General features: G+C 41.0%; 1 protein-coding gene across 3 annotated transcripts in view; it reads right to left on the bottom strand.

Moving 5' to 3' along the window:
• Window positions 1-15,468, bottom strand: part of Fars2 (phenylalanyl-tRNA synthetase 2, mitochondrial) — a 384,286-nt gene that overhangs the window by 334,216 nt on the left and 34,602 nt on the right. For all 3 annotated transcript variants that reach the window (XM_026782839.1, XM_026782838.1, XM_013349092.2), the window contains exon 2: window positions 13,227-13,313. The gene's annotated coding sequence lies outside the window, so the exon portion shown is untranslated. The remainder of the gene's footprint in view (window positions 1-13,226; window positions 13,314-15,468) is intronic.

Raw genomic sequence — 15,468 nt, 5'->3', positions numbered from 1 at the left:
AAAAAAAAAAAAAAAAAAGAACCTGCAGAAGAGTACCACCGCAGCCACCTGGGTTAGGCTTCATCTGCCGAGTCACACAAGGGCCAAAACAAGATGCTGTTTGCTTATACCAATGCTACAACCAATCCCCAACTCCAGAGAGTTACACACCAGAGGAAAGGGATGCAGAGCAAGCACTGCACAGACAAGTTAAAGAAATAAATGTTACTGAACTAGACAATGTGGACCAGCCTCCTATGGGCTGTGACCTGTGTGGTAGAGTTAGGTAGGTAGTAGAGAACTGTCACACAGATAAATGTGTATTGCATAGTGTCACCACGTACTGCCAAACAACCCAGCACAAAGACTGACCATCAACAGCATAGGAAAAACAACTTTCCACTTCTTCACAAGCATGGCTTTTTCTTCCACCTCTGCCAGTCTAATTAGCAAAAGCCCATGCTTTCATTTTGTCTAGAAGAACATTAAAAATGTTATCACACATTTAATAAATTTCAGCACATTTTTACTGATTCCATATCTAAGATACTGATTATTTTCTCAGTAATTTGCCCATCAATACCTAATACAAATATTGCATATACTCACCATTTATGGTTTATTCTTTTTTCTAATAATTCTCTAACAATTATTCACTGAAAGCTTTTATCAAATAGATGGTACCTTCATAAACAAGAGGGCCATTTTGTTCATAACCACTGTGATAACATACAGTGACACCTGCCAAGGACACTGCTGCCTAAGCTGCAGGAAGAGTCTGCAGGAAAAGAGCTCCTGCTCTCCAATGGCTGAGTGATGTGACAGACTAATGTGGCATGGAAGCTGCACTCTGCTGAAAGGAGTCCCATGCAGGTGAGCACCCAGGTAGGCTCAGCAGTGGGTACCTTGCCAGGTCCACACGGTGCCGATGGCAGAAAGGGCAGGGTGCTGCAGGTAGACTCAGCACTGGGGAAAAGTGTTAATAAAGCATCGCTGGCTGTGCAACTTGAGCTTTCTCGAGATTGCCTAGGATGTGAGGATGGGGGCTCAGGCTCACAGTATGCTAGCAGTTCCTTTCACTTTTGACTTTGTAAGCCACTTTGAAAAACATCCATCGGAGCTGCCATCCTGGAAGATGGTGAGTATCCAAAAGTGACTGTCATGCTACAGGTCTGTGCCATAATCATACATTGTTCTAACATTTGTTTTAAGAAAAAAAACTAGTTTACTTTAAAGTATGTATTATCCACAGTGAAAGTCATTTCTAATAAATGATCAATTTTTTTGATCTGAAACTATGAGGTACACGGGAAGTAAAGGAGGCAGATGTTTGCCAGTGCTTGCTGGCAGCATCCTTTTTGCTGAAAGATTGCAAGATGGCATCTCTCAACTTACTTAGCTTCGCTAACCTGCTTTCCTCAAGTAATCAGAACGATCTTCCTGATTCAAAAACTTGCTGGATAAAATTTTCCAGTGACCCTCTGACTCAGTAAATTGCTCTATAAATAAACTCCAATACCTTAGTATGATGCATAAGATTCTTTACAAACTGGCTCGAAGATTCCCCCATATTGATACACAATGAAATTTTTGTAATTCCCAGTGTTCTAGAAAACACTCCAAACCAATTAGCTGAAGATGCCCAGAAAGGGAGATAAGCATCTACATTGTTTTCTTAATTCATGTGACTTGAATGTTCAGCAAACTTTGGGAGCCACTCACTCACCATCGTCTGCTTCTCTAGATTGATCTATTACCATTCCTACTACAAAACCTACCACACCAGAACCCATCTTTTTCTTCTTCAGCACTTCCTCATGTTGCCTCCATTGAAGGACTTTGTTTAGGATATCCCCTCCTTCTGGAATCCTACTACTCCATTAGGGACTGGGCAAATCTACCTGCCAGAACAGCTCAATTTCACCTACAAAAGGGTTCTTAAAAATAAATAAATAAATAAATAAATAAATAAATAAACAAACAAACAAACAAACATGACTGGCAGCACTGTGGACTCAGTGAGTTTAAAGAAGAACACGAGAAGGTGTGAAGAGGAGTGGGGGAGCTGAGGCAGGGTGACCAAAACACTACATTCCTGTCAGAAATTCTCAAACTACATTTTCAAAAAGAAAACCTAAATGTCTAGCTATGAGAAAATCAATGAAGTTATCAATGAGGAAAACACACATTAAACAGACATTCAAGCAGGTCTGTGTTATAAACACTGTGAGAATGACTTGGGAATCAGATAAAATGATAAAACGACCCTGCAATCACTTTTTCCAGTGCATGTTCATGGACGAATAGAGAGCAAAGAAACCAGCAATAATTGAGGAAGCATCAAGGAAACCAGAGATAACTGGCAGCAGTCTCCTGTTGAAAGACTCTGGCAGATCCCAACCTGATGACAAGAGACGTTTATAATAACAAAAGCAGAAGACATTTGAATATACTGTCACCTGTACAGAAAGCTCGGATGCTTATTTTGAAATGTAAAAACTACATTCACAATATCTGACACAAATGCAAGAAAGATTTATTTACAGCTCAGAGTTTCTGGGGGTTTCAGGTCACCTTGGTGGGGAAGGTCTGCTAGACCAGCTTAACTCATAGACACAGGAGCATAGGACAAGGGGTGCTCACATGACTGCAGACCAGGAAACAGAGACCAACTAAAACCTTTAAAGGCTTCTATTAACCTGATTCCCAGATAGGGCCACTTCCTAAAGATTACAGAGCTTGCCAAAACATTCTCATGGGAGAACAAGCAAACACAAGATAAGCCTGTGGATACATGTCAAATTCAAACCATAACAAAGTGACTTATTCATTGCTCTTTATAAATCATCATGCCTTGCTTCCCAAAACATTTCAAACAGGCACATAGCCATTCCAGAATCATCAAATCGTAGCCACTTGGCACAGTTCTGTACACTGCCCTAGTATACCACTAGACACAAGGTGTCCAGGATGCTCACCCATGGCACCTCTCATGAAGGCCCAGGCTCCTCTGGAACAAGCACACATGCAGCTTGGTGAGCAGCTGAGAGCCTAAGTGAAGGGACAGGGTCTATTGTCTGGCACCGGGTCTCCAGTAGTTATTTCAGTACTTTTTGTGCAAAGTAGCCAAACTATATTTTATTTGAACCCCAATTGGACCTCTTGAAATTTATATTTGGAACAATGGCCTTGAAAACCTGAGAGATGATTCTTCAGGGAACAAGAGCATAGAATAGAGGGCAGAACAGACAGTTCCACATTTCCTACCACATCCTGAGAATAACCCTATTTTCAAAACCCTCCTCACTGAGCACATCCCTCATGGCTACAGACACAAGCTACATCCTTGAAACATTGATATTCCCTTGCTTTTTCTGCTGTCTTACTCTAATATTTGACACCATTGTTAACGCCTTCCCTAGGTTGGCAATATTGTCTCCAAATATCAAACAATAAGGCCTCAGATAATAAAGGCAATTCCCAGCTGATTTCTCAGAATTATCATAAAACTTAAATGAGAATGTATGAAAAATTCTTCTGAAACAGAAAACATCACAGAAACGTAAGTTACAAGACTTATTATGGATTAATAGTAAGCAAAGCCCAGAGGAAATTATTACTGAAAATGTTATGCTTTAATTTCTGGGGATAAATGAATGTATTATGAAGCTGCCATACTTCTGAGTTAAAGATACATTCAGAAAAACTGAAGCTTTATTCATAATTTGAATTGCTTCCAGAAGATGGTCCCAAGTTATTTGCTTTTGTCAAAATCCCCTACAAGTATTAAACACTGTAGATATATAGAAAGTTCATTAGAGTCAAGCTTTATGTTCCTCAATTTTGTTTGTAGATGAATGTTTGCATCACAAAGCCCATGAGTATTCACAGGACTCTATGATGTAAGGAAAACTAATTATGCTAAATTCCAACCCCAATCAGGTCTACAGTGAGTTTTCACAGAAGACCACAATGGATATGTCACCATGAAACAGAAGTGCAGCAGCAAAACAAAGCAAGCTGGATAACTATTACTACCTCAGTTTTAACAAGGTCAAACCCAAACAGGAACTCCTTCCCATCCTTTCAAACTGTTTGACCCACCCTCTACACTCATGATTAAAAACAGGTATACAACTTTCTGAGCTAAATAAACCAAGGTCAAAAACTGGGCCAGTCCGAAGCTAAGAACAGTATCATGTATTCCAAAGTCAAGATAATAAGTAAACTTGATGACTGGATAGCAGCAGAGCTAATAAAGATCATTTTGTGGAAATTTTTGACTAACATTAAAGTTAGTGTTTATGTTTCAATGCACAGAAATGAATAGAAAAAGCCCTGTAATGGCACACTTGGCTGCTCTGTTAGGAGGAGTAAGAGTCAATGACAGAACACAAGCCTATCAAGAGCAAGGTCCTAGGCTTGTCTCCACCATAAACGAACAATCCTTGTCAGTATATGTCCCCTGCTTCCCCCAACACACACGCAGAAACACACACACACTTCAAACCAGACCCTCCTTCTCCACTTCTCCATTTTTGTCATTTCTTATCATTTTTCCTAAAAGAGTTTCCTGTGATACATTTTGGCAGAGTGGAGGAAAGCCATCTAGGAAATAAATCTATTGGTAAAATATCCTTTATGTTTCATGACACATCCTCCTTTGGATTTAATTACAGCTTGCCTTGGATGCATAATCTGGTGGTATTTCTGGGCATTCCACCCTCCCAATCATTGATAAGTGGCTGGTGTGCTCTGAGTGTTGCCAGGACTCTGTTTCAACAAGCCTCTGGAAAAAAAGACCAACGGCAGCAGGAAAGACGCTGGAGAAAGGCATGCTCTGCTCCACTCAGCAAAGAGTCCTTAGGAAGAACAATTGTCCACTCACATTTCCACATGGGTTTACTGGGCCCTAACATCTCGACACATTCAGAATACAGCAGTGAGTTTCATTTAAAACGGAGAAAGAAAAAAGGCTCTGACCTCACGTTCTGATATGAGGTTGACTTGCCGGAACTCTCATGAGCAGCTGGGAGCTTCCCACTGCCCTGCTCACTGGGCACCGCCTCACTGGCATACCTGTCAGCTAATTACCCATGAGCCTGCATACCTGTGCTCACTATTCTTATGAATTATTTAACATTGTTACTAGAGGCTCTTCCATTGTTGCATATGCTATGAAAATTGTCAAACTTGTAAATGTTTCAGGACAGTTGTACACTTTTTCTTAATCAGACCAAAATGTCATATGCTAAACTTATCAATGATTACAACATCGGAGCATTGTATCCTGCTTCGTGGGAAGCTCTTCAGAATAACAAACTTAGAAATAAAACCACCTGTGTTTTTACACAGTTTTATGTCTTATGATTTTTATGCTTAAATCTTTTATTTCTCTGACATTCACCTGGATATAAAGAAATAACTAGAAATAATATCCATAGTTTATTATGGTCTCCCTAAACACACACATTGAAGAAAAAAAAATGTTTCAAAGTATTGATTTGAAAATCAGCATCATAATCTAATTCTAGGTCCATTTCAGGTGTATTCCTGAACAATATTTTATTCCATAGACATGTTTTCCTGTTTCTTCTGCTGTAGCAAGAAGTTTAAATTATTTGGTTCCAATGTTTAAATTACTGTAGTTTGATAATCTCTCTAGCAACCAGTAAACTTAGCTGCCCTCCATAGCTTAACTATTTTTAAATTCCCAACAATTGTTCTCACAATTGATTCTTATACCATGCTTTTAAATCTCTCCCCCCAAAAAGCATTAAGATTCCTGTTGCTTCCTGAATTGAAACTGCACTGACTAAATAGATTAATTTATGCAGAACTGTCCTATTTCTATATTGCATATTATTCAACATCTTCCATTTAAAGTAGTTCTTCAAAGCTACAATCAAGTTTCCAAATTCTCCATATATTTGACTTCCTCCTTTTTCATGTCAAGTTTATCATGAGAATTATACCATTTGACTTTAATAAAAATTCCATTTTGGCACATGACTTTAACCCCAGCTCTCGGAAAGACAAGACAAAGAGATCTCTAAGTTTGAGGCCAGTCTGGTCTGCATAGTAAGTTCCAGGACTACATAAAGAGACCTTGTCTCAAAAAACACGAAAACAAAATAAAAATTAAAAAATGTTAGCTGGCAATGATGGTGGTGCTCTCCTTTAATCCAAATATTCAGGAAGCAAAGATGAGAGGATCTCTGTGAGTTCAAGGCCAGCCTGGTCTACAGAGCAAGTTCTAGGACAGGCTTCCAAAGCTATAGAGAAACCCTGTCTCAAAAATCAAAAAAAAAAAAAGAAAGAAAGAAAGAAAGAAAGAAAGAAAGGAAGGAAGGAAGGAAGGAAGGAAGGAAGAAAAAAATTTCAATCATCCTGTGTGAGGCAGCCCGAACCCAAAAAGACAAATATGGTATGTTCTCACTCACATAAAAATGGATATTAGCTGTTAAGTAAAGAATAATCATGTTGCAATCCACAGACCTAGAGAGGCTCTAGGGGAAATACATAGATCTCCCAGGGAAGGGGAAACAGTGGATTTTGTGGGTGGACTAGGGGCAGATAGGAATGGGGAGGAAATCAGGTGGAGGACCAAGGGGGAAAGTATGGCAAAAGATGACAGTAAGTGGGGGACTTTGGGGAGCAATGTAGAAAACTAGTGCACTGGAAGCTTCCTGAAACCCTGGAGGGTTACCCTAGAGAGGATTCCTAGTGATGAAGGACATGGAGCCTGAACCAGTCATCTTCTGTAAGGAAGCAAGGTACCTAGTAGTAGGACTTGGACACCAACTCGGCCACAAAACCTTCAATCCACAACTTGTCCTGCTACCAAGAAGTTCTGGGGTAATGATGGCTTAGAGCTTGTGGGAGTGGCCAAAGACTGTTCTAACTTGAGGACCAGGCCACAAGAGGGAGCCCTTGCCTGACACTGTCTGGATGGCCAGGAACCAGAATCTGGATGGCCCAGAAACCTAGGATAAAACCAAACACTACTGACCATAGATAGATATATTAGATAGATGAGAGAGAGACAGAGACAGAGAGACAGAGAGAGAGGGAGGGAGAGAGGGAGGGAGAGGAAGAGAGAATGAATCAATGAAATGATTGCTGATAGACTGGAGCCTAGCCCAAACATTATCAGAAAGCCAAATATCATCAGAAAGGCTTCCTCCGCAGATGGATGGATGGATAGATAGACAGACAGACAGAAAGACAGATAGATAGATAAAATCAATGAAATGATTCCTAATGATATTCTGATATACTCATAAATTAGAGCCTAGCTTACTTAAAAGGAAAAACTTGCCTTGCGTAGAGTCATACTTAGCCACGCAACACATGACATAGTGATGTACAGTCACAGGACCCCTGGGCTGGTTAGGTGTTTGCCTGATTGTTTGTAGGCTGCTGGGCAGGGGAGCAGGGTGGGGGAGATGGAGGTTTAGAATAATGTTGGAATCCTAACAGTAACACATGAACTAGGGACGCCTTTCCCCTCAGAGCTGTAACACATGAACTAGGGAAGCCTTTCCCCTCAGAGCTGTAACATATGCATTGGGAGGAGCCTTTACCCTCAGAGCTGTAACATATGCATTGGGGGGAGCCTTTACCCTCAGAGCTGTAATACATGCCATGGAGGAGCCTTTCCCCTCAGAGCTGTAACACATACACTGGGGGAGCCTTTCTGCATTCTGCCTAGGCAGGGTTCCAGCACCAAAGCCTCAAAGTGCATGGCACCTGGCATCATTTATGGGTTCACGAAGCAGCTTCTAGTCCATGCAGCCACAATGCCTGTTGTTCACTGAAGACAGCAGAGTCTGAGTGTTAGACAGGCAGAGAAAGGTGATGCTGTCGGATAGTCCAGAGTAGGAGTAACTGGATCGCCTGTGAGCTGTCCCAGGGAAGAAATGCAGACACAGAAAGTGTGACACCCTGGACGTGGTTTAGGGGTTACACTCTGCATAAAGTAAGTTCTTCCATCAAACCATGGACAAAGGGACAAATATGCAACAAAAGCCCTCTGAAATGTAAACCTCCATGAATTCCAAACCTGAACTTACAGCAGCTCTGTCCACTGACAGCTGAGCAGGTTACCATCAATCCCCAGGGGCCTCCGGCGACCATAGAAGGAGTGAGTTCTGATACCTACAAATTCTTCAGCTCCCAAGGCTGACTCATGGTCTGGGACACTGATAATGCTCCTTTGTCTCCTAGGGCAGGAGACATAGTGGAATCCAGCTGTTTGCTCAGCTGAACACCTCACATGAAGGACACATCCATGGAAACCTCCTAACACTACCTTTGTTTTTGTGGGTCTATCAACTAAACTGGAATATTTGTTCATCTGACAAATAACAAATTTATTTCACATTGGTCACCTCTGCATCACCCGTCCTATCTAATACAGCATGAGAAACCTTACATTTCAAAGTCAAAAATGCTACAAAATTTATAACTTTTCTATACAAACATGGCACTGGAAGTGTAAAATTCCACAACTGGCCTCCTGACAGACAACAGTCAGAATGTAAGTGAACAAAAAATACTGTACATTCAGCCTGTGTTTATAGGTACATATACATTTGTATGACAATATGAACTGTATGCCAATTATTTCACTGTTTGTATATAAAATATTCAAAACCACAAAATCCAAAACATTGCAGTCCCATCAAGAAAAAGACACTCAGATCATATAGCATTTACAAGTCCTATCCTATGGTAGATTTGATGAGTTCAGAACTGACTCCTGTAGAAATGATAATGTCTTTGAAAGTCCCAGTGGCTGGCAAGGTAAACCTGACATCTCCAGCTTAATCCTAACCGTGATGATATCTGAGGAGGAAGCGTATATCATCAAAAGTTTGAGGCCAGGATGGTCTACATAGCAAGTTCTGGGCCAGTCAGATCGGCATGGTAAACCTCTATCTATCTCAAAAACCAAGGAGAAAGAGGCAAAGGGAAGTGGGAGGAAGAACAGGAAGAGGAGGGGGCTAAAAGAAAAGGAAGACCCAGACGCTTGCTGTAGAAGAAGAGGGGCTGGCAGAACATCTCCAAGAAACAACAGGCTAGGTTTTAAAGAGTATTTGCTGGTACCTTGCTGCTCTTTTCATTTCGAATTTCTAGAATTGTTTTTTGTTTTGTCGTGTTTTGTCTTGTTTTCTGTAGAGACAGAGTTTCTCTGTGTAACTGTGTGTTCTCTATGTTGTGGAACTCACAGGGATCCGCCTACCTCTGCCTCCCATGTGCTGGGATTAAAGGATTGTGCCACCACTGCCAAGTCAGAATATATATAAATAAATAAATAAATAAATAAATAAATAAATAAATAAATAGCAAAGTTAAGACATCAGAAAATTAAGTGTCATGTTTCTATAACCTTGAACCTTTTCTTAGTGACATATCTAAGTAAGCAGCCCACAATGGTGGTCAACAATCTAGGAGTAACTAAAGATAGATGCAGGAATAATAAGTAAGTGCAGCCCAGAAAAGCTATGCCAACTGCTTCAGGAGACATCTGGAGCACAACCTCATTTTATAATACTTTGGAGATGACCAAATGTCGCAGGCGTTATCTAAATAATCTGTCTTACATCCATCAGTGCCTAAGTCTCACTCCCACCTCTATACACAGCTGTCACCTAAGAAATTAACCAAGGGAAGAAATCTGCATAAAGGTTAAAAGAAACATTTCCCAGGTCCCTACACTGCTAAAAGATTTCCTAAACAGGAATGCCATGTCACGTATGTTCCTCTCTGAAAAGACCACACAGTGTCAGCAGCAGGCGTCCCCACTAAACGTCATAAGCCAAAATGAAAGAGAATTTTCATATCACTCTGAATCAACAGGTATACCAAGATACAAACAGACATAACATTTAGATACTTTATAGTTACATATTTATATTGCACACATATGAACACATACATCCAGTTCATGAAGTATCCATCCAGGACTTCAAATAAACGTTGGTCAAAAAAATCAGAACCAAAAAAAACCTGCATATGTACTAAATACACCAAGACTATTTATTGTTACTATTTTTCCTAACAATACAGTGTAGCACTCTTTTGAATAGCACTTACAGTGTATTAAGAGCTATAAATCATCTAGAGAAGCATGAGCATATTCAGGAGCATGTGTTCTGGTGGTACACAATTAGTACATTGTTGTAGGGCATGGATGTACTTTGGCACCTTCAGTGGCTGGAATCAGCTTTCCAGCACATAGCGCAATGTATGTCTGACGGCTCTAACTACATCAAAAATGGTTTTGGAGTAGATAGAGAAGGTTTTGTCCTGAGCTACGCAACTCAGTCACTTTTAGCCATCAGTCAGATTTCTAAGACATATACCGTAGGAAGGTCACAGTAAGTCATGTATTTCTGTGGCTTCAACTATGAACAGCACTCCCACAGGATAACAGGAAACAAAGTAATGACAGATTATCAAATAGTATACCTAAGCATTCTTTCATTTCTTTTTCATTTTTTGAGACAGACTCACGATGTGGTCCAAGATGGCTCTGAACTGATATTTTTTCTGCCTCTATAGGAGTGCGCCACCATGCCGATCTTAAAATACTAATTTTCAAACAATCCCCAAACTCTGAGGAAATTTCTACTAAGTAACTTAAAGTCACAGTCAACATGGCCATTGTCATTAGCAAAAGAAGAGATGCAAGGAGCACAACTTCTTCTCTTCTGTTCTCCACGTGTTCGAAGACTGCAAAGACTCTGTGGCCCACTCCCACACAAAGCCAGGTCTTCTGTTTTAGTGACATGGCTGTGTGTTTCCAAACACAGGAAGCAGAAAGAGCTGGAACAGTGTTCTTCAGAGGAGGTGAACATTTAAACGAGAAGCCTTCGGGAACTATCAGAAACAGCAGCAAAAAGGCATCAGTCTTCAGTTCACACAAATAAGTAAGCACCTGGGATGGGCACTCTTAGTTGTCAACTTGACTACATCTGGAATTAACTAAAGCCCAAATGGTTGGGCACACCTGTGAGAGCTTTTTGTCTCAATTAAATCATTAAGTGGGAAGACCCACTTCTAATTCAGATCTCTGAAGTGGGAAGATAACACATTTAATTGGATCTTTTCAAGTGGGAAAATCCACCTTTAATCTTGGTCACACCTTCTGCTGGTAATCTATATTGAGGACATGGAAGAAGGAATTGCTTGCTCTCACTCTCACTAGCAAGTCAATTCCTTTATTGGCATTAGAGCCTACTCCTTCAGGATTCCAGTGTATACTGAGGACCAGCAGAAACATCATCCTCCTGGACTGAAGGATGACTGGATTCTCAGACCTTCCATTGGTAGACAACCATTGTTGAACTAGTTGGAACACAGACTGTAAGCCATTCTAATAAATCCCCTTTATCTGTGTGTGTCTGTCTGTCTGTGTATGTGTCCTCTAGAGAACCCTAACTAATACAACACGAAATCTAGAAGGTGACTAGAACTTGTTCTGACATCTAGACAGACAAATCTCTGCCCTTCTTCTGTTCTTTGGGGAGCACAACTCTAAGGAGTGGACTAAATCTTTCTGCTATAGCAACCAGTAATTTTCTACCATAGTCAAATAGTAATAAAAGAGATTCCCTTCATATGTAAGGATATACCCCAGCAACTCAGCTAAGGAGTATAGCACGAGAAAAGGTATATTTGTGACTATTCATAGCAAAACTTTTAAGTAAAACCTTGTGGTGGTTTGAATAGGAATGGTCCCCATACACTCATGTGTTTGAATGCTTGGCCCATAGGGGTGGCATTATTCGGTGATGTGGTCTTGTTGGAGTAGGTGCGGCTTTGTTGGAGAAACTGTGTCACTGAGGGTGGGCTCTGAGTTCTCTGATGCTCAAGTCACACCCAGTGTAGCAGTTTCTTCCTGATGCTTGTGGATCCAGATGTAGAACTCTCAGCTCTTTCTCCTGCATATGTCTGCCTGCATGCCACCATACTTCCTGCCATAATGATAACAGACTAAACGGCTGAGCCAGTCCCAATTAAATGTTTTCCTTTATAAGAGTTGTGGTGGTCATGGTGTCTCTTCACAGCAATAAAACCCTGAGACAGACTTAAAGAACATATTAGAAAGAAGTTAGGGAGAATATAGCCAAGTCCCCAATACCTTCACCATATGTTAAAACTGCTAGCTTTTATAGTGTGAAACCAGGCAGAGTGGGGATGAGACCCTGGTATCCCTCTGTTTCCTTGTGGTTCTCTGTTTAGTTCTGGGATTGTACTCAGCCTCCTGCATAGTAGGAAGTGTTCTGCCTCGGCAGCATCTCAGCAGGATGTGAGCCACAGGCACTGGGATAGGACATCTTTCTCTCCTCTCAAGCCTGTATGAGGAGCTGAGGACAGCACAGCAGAGCTCCCTGCTTACAAAGCAAACCTGATGAGACCAGCTCTGGGAGACCTCGAGTATCCTCCCTAGTGTCAATGTGAGGCACTGGAGACCCTGTGACAGGAACATACCAGCTGAGCTGGGCCAGCACCCCTAAGCATGGCTCCATTTTTGAAAGCCACACAGCCCCATGCATCCTTCTGAGAGAAAACCAACACTTTCTTAGAAAAATATATGCAGGAAAATGAATATGTTTCCTATTTTTCCTCTGTGGATAAAAGCTGTAAGTTCACTTTATCTGAATAAAAAGAAGCCCAGATGTCTACCACTGCTCCCCTCCAGGCTTTCCCGGCTTAAATCGACTTTGTATACTTTGTTTAGTTTTATTTGAAAGCAAACTTCTGACAGAGAGGGATAGAGTAGAGTTATATTTTAAAATTCACTAGAATAAATGCATATTTATTCAATAGGTTTAAAGAAAAAATTTACTCAAGAAACTCAAAAAGAAAACTAAACACTGCTGACATTTTTAAAATAATATTTTAAATAAAAGAAACATTTTAAAGTATAAATTCAGAGAGTTGGAGAAAAGGCATAAATGACATAAATGACATTTAAAGATTACTCTATTTTAAATAGCATTTTTACATAAAGGGGGTAAAGGCTAACAGTATCCCCCCTACAGCAGCTTCTGAATCCAGACTCTGCTGCTTACTCTCTGTACCTTATCACACTTGTGTGTCATGGGACATTGTGGTGAAGTATAGATGGTGAGTGCCAAATCCGAACTACACATATGAACTGACTTCATCTGTATGACATTTAGCTACTCTCTGCTTCCTTCCTGCTTTCCAATACTGAGGACAATAGTACCTACCTCGTGGGTGGAGACTGGAACCTCTATGGACTTGCTTGTGGGACTGCAAAATCAGACAGCCACCATATGGAAACAGTACAGAAGTGCCTGCAAAATTGAACACAACATTATCACATGGTCCAACAGTTCCACATTACAATGTATGGACACAAGGACTAAAATCAGGGACATAATGTGCTGTGGTGGTCATATTTTATCTACAACAGACAAAAACAGAAGCAAAATAAAAGTCCATCAGAAATTGCAAAGAAAATAAAATGTATTGTGTATACAGAATGAAGCATTCACCAGCCAAGAAAGTGAAACATGCTACAATATGGATGACCTTGAAAACACTATGCCTAGTGAAATGAACCACTCATGAAAAGACAAATGCTGTGTAATTCCTCTTAGGTAAGGTACTAACATTAGTTACATTCACAGAGATAGAAACTAGGACAGTGGCTGCCATGGGTCGGGTGGGGGAAGAAATAGGGAGCTAATGCTTGATGGATGCAAAGGTTCAGTTTAGGATGACAGAGTTGAATGGTGAGAAAGAGACACAACAGTGTGATGCACTAAATACAACACTACACACACACACACACACACACACACACACACACACTTAATACTATACTATTCTGCCATGACAGAATCACTGTACGCCAGGATTAACAAACATGTGCCAGGACCTGCATGGCTTTGAGATTAACCTGACTGGGGCAATGGGAAATGAAGAATGGCAGAAGTACAGAAAAGCTAGGATCGTGTGGGCCATACACTATAATGGAGAAGCACCAACATCCATGAAACGCAGCATATTTATGCTGAATGGAGGCAGGTCAGCTAGTTCCAGTGGGGGTCTATTTAAAAGAGCAGTCTCAGGTGGCATATCATCTGGGAGGATGAAGCTATAGTTGACACTTTCTGCGTAGACTGTCAACATCCATACTCAGACCTCTGAGTCTGACCTGGGGAATGAAGGACCTTACCAATCCCATGGGACCGAGGCATTAGGGTGCTTGACTTGGCTATGTATGCTCATGTCAATAATATACATTAATTTAGGATTTCACCCATACCCACACATGTAAATTGTGACTATATGCTAGCACACAGTAGAGAGTCCCATGATACCAGCTCCTGCCTTACTCGCCTGCCTCTCTGACTCCCTTCAGCCCTTTACTGAAAAGCTTGTCAAAGACTGATCCTCCACCTCTGAGCTGTATGTTTTCTGTGAGGAGCCACTTTCAGCTCTGGGCTTCCGTGTCAGGAAAACACCTCTTCATGTAAACATCCACTGCCGGGAGTGAAGACAAAGAAGCCACATATCTCCACACTATAAGGTGGCTATGGAGAACACTGATTGCCTTACTTTGTTTCCTAATAGCTTGCTAACATTCATCTCAAAAGCAGGCTCATAGGCTAAGGCTATCATACAGATCTGACAGGAGGGAGGAAAGAAGAAAGCTCTCTGCTCTTATAAATATTCTTTTACTTGACAGCAAGCAAGAGACTATGATATCTCTATTATTTTTTTTTCCCCACAAGACACGGTTTTTCTGTGTTGCCTTGGCTGGCCTAGAACTTTCTCTGGAGACTATGCTGGCCTTGAACTCACAAAGATCCTCCTGCCTCTGCCATTTGTGTTCTAGGATTAAAGGCGTACATCACCACCATCCAGCTTCTACTGATGTTTTTAAAGATATTTTATTATAAAATTCCCAAAAAAGAATGAAAATTGGGCTCAAGCAGACCAGTCCCCAGGTAGCCAGCAGCACTCTGAATTTTCACCTTTACAGACTACAAATGTAAACTTTAAAGCAAAATTAATTTTAAAATTCTGAATTGATGTACGTGTTCTTCACAGACTACTGCCTCTGCCCACCACCTTACACCGCCTCCTCCTCTTAGCCCAGTGAATGCTACAACTCTCCTGTCTACAGGCTTCCTTCCTTCCCCTACTACTTCCTCCTAAACAAGGGACCACAAATCCAAGGGCCTAGTCACAAATCTGATAACCTGGAAGACCCCAAATATAAGGACAAATATAGTGAATGGCTAACCTCAAGTACTAAGGTAAGTGCCAGTCTCTAAATTAAAATAAAAACATACTCATCTAGTGCTTGTGTTTGTTTATAAACATAAAAAAAATGTGCTTCACCGGGCGGTGGTGGCGCACGCCTTTAATCCCAGCACTTGGGAGGCAGAGGCAGGTGGATCTCTGTGAGTTCGAGACCAGCCTGGTCTACAAGAGCTA

The sequence above is a fragment of the Microtus ochrogaster genome, chromosome 16, assembly GCF_000317375.1.
Source record: "Microtus ochrogaster isolate Prairie Vole_2 chromosome 16, MicOch1.0, whole genome shotgun sequence".
NCBI classification, from domain to species: Eukaryota; Metazoa; Chordata; class Mammalia; order Rodentia; family Cricetidae; genus Microtus; species Microtus ochrogaster.
This window is presented reverse-complemented; position numbering and strand designations above follow the sequence as displayed.